Source organism: Peromyscus leucopus, chromosome 15, assembly GCF_004664715.2.
Source record: "Peromyscus leucopus breed LL Stock chromosome 15, UCI_PerLeu_2.1, whole genome shotgun sequence".
NCBI lineage: Eukaryota > Metazoa > Chordata > Mammalia > Rodentia > Cricetidae > Peromyscus > Peromyscus leucopus.
In genome coordinates this window covers 38,279,219-38,291,781 of record NC_051076.1, presented here as the reverse complement: position 1 = coordinate 38,291,781, position 12,563 = coordinate 38,279,219, and the positions used below count along the sequence as shown (strand labels likewise).

Here is a 12,563-nt window from a genome sequence, read left to right as displayed (position 1 = left end):
GGAGGGAGGGAGGGAGGGAGGGAGGGAGGGAGGGAGGGAGGGAGGGAAGGAAGGAAGGAAGGAAGGAAGGAAGGAAGGAAGGAAGGAAGGAAGGAAGGAAGGAAGGAAGGAAGGAAGGAAGGAAGGAAGGACAAAAGGACTGACTCACCTAAGGAAAACAGAAATCTAGGTCTATTACAAAGTGGCATTCTTTGTATCATGTTCTATTTTCAAATCTACTGAATTATGATGAGATGTTAATAGCCTGAAGGTGAGAATGGAGACAGAAAATACCTATATTGAGGTTTAAAGTAGGAATGACTTGGAAATGAGAAACTAGTCATTTCATCTTTGAAACATCTGAGTAACCCTTAAATGACTGTTTAAAAAGGAAAAGTGCAAGAATATGGAATACCAGATAAAGTAAAAATTTCTGTAAATGGCTAATTACATCTTTCCAACCTTGAGATAATGGAATAAATAACTATGAGGTAGTGGGGTGAATAACTATGATGTATCATAATTCATAAGTGTGATCTCAAATGGAAGAAAAATACTCGCCCAAAAAACACCAAAGAATTTTTAATGTATATACCATGAATTCATTCATTCAAACATTTACTGTGTCAACCATGTATACTACATAATACTATAAGCTAGGAATATAAACAGGAATCATCCTATAGGCTCTTCAGGTCACAGTACCTACAACAAATCGTCAAATATACCTTGTGGGTTATCTTTTTAAAAAATAAAGAAAAACACTTTTGGAACTTCCAAAACATTCTCCTCCAACTCTCCACAAATGTTAAGCCATATAGAGCAAACCCTTTGTCTTGGTCTGTTACTGAACATGAATATAACATAAAACTCAGCCTTGTCTACCTAGTATTCAGCACAACCAGGGCTACACACACAAGGGGTGGGGGGTGGGCAGTGGGGAATATCTAAAAAAATAAATATAAATAAATAAAAATAAAACAAGACTCTCTCCCAAAACAGAACTGAAAATAAAAAATACAGTATACACAGAAAAGTACCCATCTGTGGGAAGTTGAACAGAATTCCCTAACGAGTTCTTTAACTTGTACTGCAAGTTATAAATCATGCATCTTCTATATGAGGTTACATAAATGCAAGAAAATTTTGCATGTATCATTCAGTTTATAACCACTTTCAAGGCAGGCATGGTAGCACATACCTGTTCTAGCATTTCAGAGACAGAGGCAGTAGGATCAGGAGTTAGGTCATGCTCAAAAACATAGGGGTTTTAAGGTCAACTAGAGCAAAAGGAGACTCTGTCTCTTAAAAAAATAAAATAATTCCAATCTCTCAGGAAAGAACCGCTACAGTCTGATGAATTTCACACCTGATCAAAATAGGAAACAATATTATCTTATCTCAAGGCTTTCACAACAACCATCATAATAACAATTTTTATTCTGTACTTAAGTGGATTTTATAAGCATAAGATGAAAGGAAGGTGTAAGAAAATCTAGTTATATTAAGCTCTATTCTTACTTTGAAAACAAATCCCATTACAATACTTATAAAACATTTAAAATAAGCCGGGCGGTGGTGGCGCACGCCTTTAATCCCAGCACTTGGGAGGCAGAGGCAGGCGGATCTCTGTGAGTTCGAGGCCAGCTTGGGCTACCAAGTGAGTTCCAGGAAAGGCGCAAAGCTACACAGAGAAAACCTGTCTCGAAAAACAAACAAACAAAAAAAAAACATTTAAAATAATATAAGTAAAGTAACATAGTTATTTCCCTCTGTAGTTAACATCACACTTAAGGTCACAGTTACCTAGCTGGAAACCAGCTCAAAGGTAGCACACTTGCCTAGCACATGCAAGATTCAGGGTTTGATTTCTAGTACCATGTAAATAAATAAATAAAAGTAAAGTAATAAAATAATAGTTAAAACTTAAAATATTAAAAAGCACTTAAGTCTAAAAGCTTTAAGTTGCAAATATACAAATATCATTTAATAAATTCAAGGTTACTATAAATTATCTCATGTTACTTTCATCTATTTATGCTAGAAAGATAAATGCTGTTTTTCCCAAGCCATTGTTTAGATTTGATATTCAGTTTAACCAAAGGCATTTCTTTTAGTAGTTAGTTACGGAGAGATAATACCACAGTAAATACTTATCTCAGCCATAAGAAACATAAAACAGGTTATAAGTACAAAATAAGTGATTCCTCATAATAGGTAATAAACCCAGATAGTAAATGTATAGCCACATAGTGATGATGCTTCATAAGTAACACCTTTTCTCAAGTGTATACCTGAGAATTTTACAATGATAAACCAACACCTAAGCACAAAGTAAAAGGCATTTTCCCACTAAATTCCCTAATTATCTTCCAAACAGACAGGAAAATTATTGTTATTGTCCTTTTCTCCTAAAAGCAATAAATAAAGCAGAGATTCCCTTCTGCTTCAGACTCACCAACTTTATCCACAGTGCTAGGGTTGAAACCCAGAGCCTCACAAACACTAGATATATACATATATCACCGATGTATGTGTTAGATATCCTGTACCAGGCCTCTCTCCTACTGCTGAACAAAGGAACTGGAGTAAAATTTCATGTATTTCATATCAAAATTGCCTTTCTTGTTAAGTAGTTTTTCCCCTATTTTCTTTAACACATAAAAATTATACATAGATGTGACATTTTACTATTACAAAATCACCATTTTTTTCTTCAACAGGAAACTGTTCTCAAGATAAAAACACAGAAACCAGCACAGTAAACTCTTCAAGTAAACTTCCCTTTTTAAATATCAGCAAGTAACTTCCCTCCCTCCAGTCTATGCCTCTCTCAACACCTTAAACTGTTTACTTATATGTGTCATCTAGCAATTTGTGCATAAAATGCTAGATATTATCAACCTTCCATTAAAACCCAAGTACAGCACTTTAATAACACCTAGTGTAGAGAATCAGTAACAGAAAATAAGGTTTTATGAAAAGCAAAAGATGAAGCTTTTTCAACTTTTCATACTCTTGTCAAAACATGTCAAACTTCTATAAACCAAGAACACATTTCAATTTCCTCCTTTGAGAGAATGATGAAAATAACAACAGGAGGTTTAATACAGACAACCTAAAAAACTTGGGAAGCCACACATTAAATGATTTTTATCATGCACATTTTAGGACCAAATCAGGAAATTGTAACTATTCCAAAAAGAAATCCAGTGTTATTTTCCTAAAGAACAATACATTACTACCAGAAATCACAGACTCTTAGGACTTCTAGAATCAAACAAACTAGACATAACTAAATGTATGTGTTTAGATGTTCTTTATTCCTAAGCTAGAGGTTGTCTATTATGCATACACAACTCTTTTTTGTTGTTGTTTCAATACAGGGTTTCTGTGGTGGTATTCTAATTGTACTGAAATGTTTGGGCTCCAATTGAAATGTTGGATTTAAAAAGGTTTAAGGAGGCAATAGTATCTTATGGCATGCATTCCCCATATGTAAAGCAAATGTTAAACTCTTGGTCAACATATAATAGGATAGTACCACAGGACTGGCGGGACCTTGTACAAGGTGTTCTGGAACCCAGCCAGAGACTTCAATTTCTGACTTGGTTTTAGGAGGAGGTTAAAAACATAGAAAAACAATGGAGGGATAAAGGAATACAAGTTTGCCAGGATCAGCTTATTGGAGAAGGCCAATATGCTTCAGTACAAACACAATGTTTATATGATGTCCAAACCCTAATTTTATGTTGAACGGCAGCCTTGAATGCATGGGACAGAGTTGAGGAACCAGGAAAAAAAATCTGAGTCATTTACAAAGGTGATGCAAGGCCCAAAAGAGTCTTTTACAGATTTTTTACAAAGACTGGCTTCAGCAGTAAAGAGAATGGTCTTGGATTCAGAAGCTGGCAAGGCAATAATTGAATCTTTGGCCTTTGAGAATGCAAATGCAGCATGCAAAAGAATAATCAGGCCATTAAGGGCAAGATCTGCACCTATGGAAGATTGGATTGGAGAAACAATTAATGTTGAGGCTGATGAGCATGATGATACGTGGGTAGGAGAAGTAATTTCAAAAGGTTTGAGGAGTGTTAGATGTTTTGGATGTGGAAAGCAAGGACATTTGAAAAGGGACTGTAGACAGGTCATTCTTAGAAAAAATGTTTCTTCAAGGAACAATGGCAACAGAAGGCCCCTTCCTTCTGGAGTATGCAGAAGGTGTGGTAAGGGAAAACACTGGACCAACGAATGTAGATCAACAAAGGACAGACAGGGTAATCCTTTGCCTCAGTCTTCGGGAAACTTCCAGAGGGGCCTCGCGCAGGCCCCCAGTGCAAATCCAGTTCAAACCTTTCCTGCAGCCATAGAGGAAATCCCTGCTCTGGAGAGCGATTAAATAACCAAATGCCTATTGGAATAAATCATACTGGTCAGGTTGATGAAACAGAGAGAATAGCAAATTCAGGAGAAAACATAAAGAAAATTTTTTGGCAAACTTCTATTAATGAACAAAGACCAAAATTAACAATAAAAATAAATGGTGTTTTGTTGTCTGGTCTGGTAGACACAGGTGCGGACGTTACCATAATTGCACCAGAATTTTGGCATCCAACTTGGCCTCTTCAGGAGGTAAACGTTCAACTGTTAGGAATTGGGACATTATCTCAGGTGAAACAGAGTGCAAGATGGCTCGAATGTATAGGTCCAGAAGGACAGAGAGGAAAATTAAAACCATATGTGGCTAACATAACTATGAACCTGTGGGGTCGAGACTTGTTGCAACAATGGAATACTCAGATTAACATCCCTCCAATCTCAGAAACAAATCATAAACTAACACATGTTACTGAGAGAAATATTAGAAGATATTATTCTAATGAGTGGTCACCAGCCATCCATATTATACAAGAACAGGGCACAATAACTGATGATCTTCCAAAGACACCAACAGCTCTACCTTTAAAATGGTTAACAGACAAGCCTGTATGGGTCCAACAATGGCCTTTAACAACAGAGAAACTCCAGGCTTTAGAAGAGCTGGTAGAAGAACAGTTAAATGCTCAGCATATTGAAGAATCAACCAGCCCTTGGAATTCTCCTGTATTTGTTATTAAAAAGAAATCTGGTAAATGGAGAAAGGTAGCAGACCTTAGAGCAATTAACAAAGTAATTCAGCCAATGGGCTCTCTACAATCTGGGATGCCTTTGCCTACTCTGTTACCAAAAGGATGGCCTCTCATAGTTATTGATTTAAAAGACTGTTTCTTTTCAATACCCTTACAAGAAGAAGACAGAGAAAGATTTGCTTTTACAGTGCCTACTTATAATAATTCTCAACCGGTTAAAAGATTTCAATGGAGGGTCCTCCCACAGGGAATGTTGAATAGCCCAACTCTGTGCCAATACTTTGTACAACAGCCATTGGAAGTGATACGTAAAAATTTCCTAAATCTATAATTTATCATTATATGGACGATATTTTACTAGCTGACTCAAATGCAGATACTTTAGAAAGAATGTTTGAAGAAGTAAAGAAAATTTTGCCTTGCTGGGGATTACAAATTGCTCCTGAAAAGATACAAAGAGGAGATTCTATTAATTATTTAGGATATAAAATAGAGCTACAAAAAATTAGACCCCAAAAGGTGCAAATTCGGAGAGATAGACTACAGACTCTTAATGACTTTCAAAGATTATTTGGAGATATTTCTCATCTACGAACTATTGTTGGGGTAAAAAATGATGAACTGACTAATTTGTTCAAAACCTTAGAAGGTGACAAGGACTTGAATAGTCCAAGAGAATTATCACCTGAAGCTGAGAAAGAATTGGCCTTGGTAGAAAAGAAAGTGCATGAAGGACACGTGGATCGTATTGATCCAAAGCTGGATTGCATTTTGGTTATTTTACCTTCTAGGCGTTCTCCTACTGGAATATTAATGCAGAGGGAAGATATTATATTGGAATGGATATTTTTACCAAATAAACCAAATAAAAAATTAAAAACTTATGTGGAAAAAATCTCTGACTTGATTTACAAAGGAAAATTGAGACTTCGTCAATTAGCAGGCATAGACCCAGCAGAAATTGTCGTACCATTAACTAAGGAGGACATTGAAAAATTATGGACAGAAAGTGAACCTTGGCAAAGAGCTTGCAGTAATTTTTTGGGAGAAATTAACAGCAAATATCCCAAAAGCAATAGAATTGATCTTATAAAGAGAGCTGATTGGATCTTGCCTCGAATTGTACAGCAAAAACCCATATCTGGAGTTCGTACATTTTATACAGATGCCAACAAAGAAGGAAAGGCAGGTTACAAATCAGAAAATTTAAGTAAAGTGGTTCAAAGTCCGTATAATTCAGTTCAAAAATCAGAATTGTATGCTATTCTGTTGGTATTAATGGATTTTTCAGAACCTCTCAACATAGTAACTGACTCTCAGTATGCTGAAAGAGTGGTGTTACATATTGAGACTGCAGAATTTATCCCTGATGCTTCAGAATTAACTTCACTATTTATTCAATTACAAGATACAATCAGGAAAAGGAATCATCCTTTATATATAACTCACATTCGATCCCATACTGGTCTGCCAGGCCCTCTAGCACAAGGCAATGATGAGATTGATAAATTATTGATAGGAAATGTGCTGGAGGCCTCAGAATTTCATAAAAAACATCACGTCAATAGTAAAGGTTTAAAAAAGGATTTTTCCATAACCTGGCAACAAGCCAAAGAAATAGTAAAGAAATGTCCTACTTGTTCCTTCTACAATCAGACGCCATTACCAGCAGGATGTAACCCAAAGGGTACTCAGAGAAATGAGATCTGGCAGATGGACGTGTTTCACTTTGCAGAATTTGGAAAATTGAAATATGTACACCACACTATCGATACTTATTCAGGATTTCAATGGGCAACTGCTTTGAGTTCTGAAAAAGCTGATTCTGTAATCACTCATTTGCTAGAAGTTATGGCCATCATGGGTATACCTGCACAAATCAAAACTGACAATGCTCCATCATATGTCTCTGTTAAAATGAAACAGTTTTTTGCTTATTACAATATAAAGCATATTACAGGCATACCACATAATCCTACAGGTCAAGCAGTTATAGAAAGATCAAACAGAACTCTAAAGGATATGCTAAATAAACAGAAATGGGTAACAAAAACCCCCAGAAATAGACTGCATAATGCTCTTCTAACTTTGAATTTTCTGAATGCCAATGAGAAAGGAACAACAGCTGCAGAGAGACATTGGATAATAGAAAAAACTACAGAATTAAATCAGCCTATATACTTTAAGGATGTGCTGACCTCAGAATGGAAACCAGGGTATGTATTACATTGGGGACGAGGTTTTGCTTTTGTTTCTACAGGAGAAGATAAGCTGTGGGTACCATCAAAATTGATAAAGGTTCGATTTGAACAAGAGAGACCTCTTAATTGAGAAGGTGGTAGTTCATCAACCAGCATGAACATCCAATTTAAACTAACTTGTATCAATAACACATGCCTTTTCATTTAATCAGATAATAACTTGCCAAAAAGGAACATCCCCAAAATTAGTCTTGGGGAAAGGTTTTTGTTTTTGTCTTTTAGGAGAATGAAGGTTAAGGAATCTGAAGAACACTGGACAAATGAGACAACTGAAGAAAAGGGACAAATCATCTATCCCAAGAAACAGAATGAAACGGTGTATGGGTATATATTATCTAAAAAATTTTATGTCTTCCTAAATGTTTGTTTCTGCTTTTCTCTAAAGATTTAACACTATTGGTCTTCTAATAGTCCCAGTTCAATTAAAATTTAAAGCTGACTTTGGAGTTGGAGAATGGCTCTCTCCTTCTTTAAACTCAAGCATGTTGTTAAAAGGAAAATGCAAACTCCCTGTATCATGCCAGAATAAAAGAGCCATCTTCTGCTATGGTACAGGACAAAAGCAAAATTAAGGGACTATTCTATTACTAATCTCAACTCTTTCATTCTATTCTGATTCTTTAAACTTTTCTCAAAGTATAAATTTTATATCAAAATTTACAAGATTAATATATATAAATATATACATTTTAAACTTTGTTAAGATATGAATGGTCATATAGAGTACTAACTAATTCTAGAAAAAAGGCTAGCTGCATATATATGTTTTTGTGTTCGAGTCTCTTATCAGTTTTCTGCAGGAAATCACGGCCAGGCCTAACATCAACTGAAGTCTCCAGAAAGAAGATGGGGCCCCACAACAACAACAATTCCACGTGGACAATAATAATATCATTAAGCTGACAAACATCACCCACAGATCAGCTTTGAACTACAAGGTGCTCAGAGCAAATTTGAGATGACTAGCTGAGATGATCCAGTCTCAAAGACTACTTGAATAAGGACTTGAGATAAACCCTGAACTTTGGCATTAAACACAGTCTGGATAATGAAGGATATAGTTACCTTTCCTAGAATTTGACAATTAACCTAAAATTTTTCTTTCAGGATAAAGAAAACTTCGCCCATACCCAGCAGGAAGCAATTTTAAGAATACGACGCCCACATTCCCAAAGAGGTGGTGTGGGGCGGTGGTTTTTTGGTCTTTTTAATGGGTTTTGGGTCTGGGATAATTTTCAGTATTTAGGGGGGTTGGTTACAAGTTATTGTCAAGGGTTAGGAAAAAGGCTAAACAAAGGAGATTAGATTTAAGGTTCTTGTTTAAAAAAAAGACAAAAAAGAAAAAGAAAGAAATGAAAAAAACAATTACTAATACTTTACATTGGATTGAATTGTTTTATATTGTATACAAATTTGAAATTGATATTGTTAGAAAATGCTATATGTATATTTCTAATTGTATTCATACCATTCATTTAACAATGTAATGCAAATTTCTGATCCTTGAATGTTATTATTACCAACTACTAGGATATAAAGAAATGAAAGATAGTAGTTAGACATTACAATAGAACTTGTAGTCATATTAGATATGTTTTAAAAATTGAGCAGAGATGTTTTAGACAGGTCATCTTCAAACCCTTCAGAGATCTACAGAATATGGCATTTAAAATGTTTTAATAACTTAGAAAATTTTTCTCTTTTGAGACATGTCGGCTCCTGGCAGTACCAATCTACTTCAGAGAAAATATGGGCATTGAAGAAACTGTATATGGAGTCAACTTTCCTTGTGGCAAAAGTTAACCACCGGACAACAAAGTATCCTCGAATCAACAGGACAAAATGGACAGACAGGACACGAAACAAAGGACTACTGATTCTTGCCAAAACAAGTGTGGCTATGGCTTTATCAAAAGGCATCTTCTGAGGCCAGGACAATATGGCCCCATCCCTGAAGTGGCCTTCGCAATCCGGAAAAGGTTCAGTGCCCTTTTCTTTGAAGGCAGCTTAACAGGCAGAGGGCCGATGGCTTCTGTTGTGCAATGGAACAGCAGCTGAAAGCTCATGCCTCTCGAAAGTAGACTGGCATTTAATAGAGGGATGTGGAGAAGAAGGGGATGCTGAGATGAAGCCATATATACACAGCCAAGAAGAATGAACAGCTGAATTAAAAAACTGTCAACAATTTCCAGAATTTAAAATCCTGAATCATGACAGGACACTAGTGGAATTCAGGTGTTTCTGGTACGTGGACTGCTCTCACCCAATGTGAGGTAGAACTGTTGACCCTGTGTACATCCTACATCACAAATGAGTCTGTCAGATACACTAAGCCTATAGGCTGAAGATGATGCCCCAACACTGCGGAGAAACCTCAGGTTGACTGCCCAGGCAGCTGGCTGTTTCTGTCAACTCACAAATTTTTTGGAAGTTGCTTGCATGCACTTCCTGTTTTTATTTTTGTTAGCTAATATTATTCCCTTCTTGGGTCTCTGAGGGAGTTGAAGATTAGTTAGTTATGGTTGAAGATTAGTTAGTTATAGTTGAAAATTAATTAGGATAGAAAGTGCATTAGATACATCTTGGATTTACCAAAAAGGATAGATAATGGAATTAATTTCTCTGATTTGTCAAATACCTGGTTAGGTATTTATTACTTGTATATATTGTATATAGTTATTGTACTTTTGTATATAGTTTTTCTTTTGTTAGTTATAACCTTTTGCTTTTTTTTATTAAAATAGAAAAGGGGAAATGTGGTGGTATTCTAATTGTACTGAAATGTGATTTTGAGTGTATGTTAATAAATAAAGTCGCCCGGGGGTCAGAGCTATTAGAGCCATAGACAGAGTGTGGCGGTGGTGGCACACGCCTTTAATCCCATAGATCTCTGTGTGTTCAGGGATACAGCCAGCATTGGAGACATATGCCTTTAAGACCTAGGGGGCTGTACATTCAGACAGTGACGAGGCAGTCACGTGTTTGGGTTTACAACCAATGAGAAGGCAGAACAATAACACTATAAAAAAGACGTACAGACAGGAAGTAGCTCTCTTTCGGGAAGCTGGGACATCGCAGGCGGAAGGGTGAGATTTTAGCTCTGAGCTCTGACCTCTCGGCTTTCTCCTTTACATTGTTTCTGTGTTTCTTATTTAATAAGACAGTTAGTTACATCTACAGGTTTCTCTGTGTACTTTTGGTGCCTGTCCTGGATCTCACTCTGTAGACTAGGCTGGCCTCGAACTCATAGAGATCCGCCTGGCTCTGTCTCCCAGGTGCTAGAATTAAAGACCTGTGCCACCACCACCCAGCCTACATATGAAATTCTTAATGAAGCACCACAGGATCTTTGCTAATGCACCTGGGTAAATGAATGCACAGCAAGAGGCCAGTGAACAACTATGTACTAGACAGTAAGCAACCTGCGAAATATTTATCAGATCAATGTTTGTAATTTTGCTACATCCTGCTATTAATAACCCTTTTTTCACAATATCCACAAGCTCAAACAGAAGACATCATACTATTTACTGCATTGCATATATCAAAACTTAATGTTGTTTACCTTAAAACTTGTATATCAAATGGCAAAACAGAACATCTAGACTAATACGTGGTTGTCTCACATACTCCCTTTCTCCAAACTATGAAGAGTATTCCTATGATTTCATTATCACAAGAAAATCAAACCCTACAGTTAGCACTCCATGTTGCGTTCATTTTTTTAAATCTATAACATACGGGCTTATGTAACAGCATGCTATAAAGGCAATTATAACCTTTTGATTTCATTGAATGATTAGCTCAAAGAAACAATATCAATTTTGAGGAAATAAATATTTTCCATTTAAATGGCATAATTTAGAACTATAACAATTGTCACAACTATGTGTTGAGATGTCGCACCTCTAATTTCTAAAGATTTAAACATTCAATAACAACTGATTAAAAGTAGGTCCCCCAATCCATATTTACTAATTACTATTTTATTACTACTATTTACTTAATTATTTCTACTAACCTAGTAATACTGGCAATTGTAAATATCTTTCAGTTTAGATTTACAACAGTTACTTAACCAACTTTATTCTGAGGGTACAAATGGAAGGATATATTCAAAAGAGTAAATAATTTGTTCTAGGTTACCAAACCTAAGTAAAAATTGAGTCCAGATTTAAAACAGACAAATCACTTTCACTTGTAGACATCTGCCTCCTGCAATGCTGCTCACTGGACAAGTGTCTATCTCAGGCCTAATTGTTGGCTGGGGAGAGACTTGCACAAGTGGTTTTAAACATGTCTGCCCAGTTCCCGGCCCAAGACTTTCTCAACTGGCATAATGGCAACAATAAAGGCATCAGGACTCACCGCAGCGAGAACCTCTATTCTCTGCTGCCCTGTTCCTATGTGGGGTTCCCATTTGTTGGGAGGAATGTAGTACTGGCATCCTCACCACATTTTCCTACTTACCTTTACCCCACATTTGGCATATTCTGTGACTTGAATGTCCCCTCCAAATTATGTCAAATATCAATTGCTACTTTAATGATATTAAGGGATAAGACCTTAATTAGATCATGAGGATTCAGCCTTCACAGATAGGTTAAATGCCATTATCTCAGGAGTGGGCTAGTTACCTTAAGAGTGGGTGAGTTATAACGTAGGAGAGACTGGAGTCATTTTTCTTCTCCATCCCCCTGTGCTTAATCCATGTAACACCTTCTGCCATTTTATGATAGAAGAAGGCAGCCCTCACCAGATAAGGTCACTCCATCCTGGACATTTGAGACACTAAAACTGTGAATCACAGAAATCTCTTCTCTTTATTAATCAATCAATGTCTGATACATTATAGCAGCTTCCTGTGTCTTATCTTAGTTAAGAGCTTCAAGGGTGAAGAAATGATTAATTGGCCTTTCCAACCTCCAACTGACAGTATGGTTATAGAGAGATGGTGTCTAAAATGAAGTGGCTGTCCCTAATGAAACACACTGTAAACATGAAAAAGAATAGATATTGTCATTTAAAAAATAAGTAACATAATTTTTATGTTTATTTTCAAGGTTTCATTATAAATCTGTTCTTGTTTACATGGGTTTTTTTTTTCAGTATTTTAACATGAATCCTAAAAGGTCTTATTAATAAAAACAAACCCGGAGCCAGGTATTGGGATGAACACTGAAAGATCAGAGAA

The 12,563-nt window shown here is 36.2% G+C and overlaps 1 protein-coding gene across 5 annotated transcripts in view; it reads right to left on the bottom strand.

Annotated features, from left to right (window-relative positions):
* The window catches only part of LOC114689985 (rab GTPase-activating protein 1-like), a 65,341-nt gene that overhangs the window by 21,755 nt on the left and 31,023 nt on the right, over positions 1 to 12,563 (bottom strand). The window lies entirely within an intron of this gene.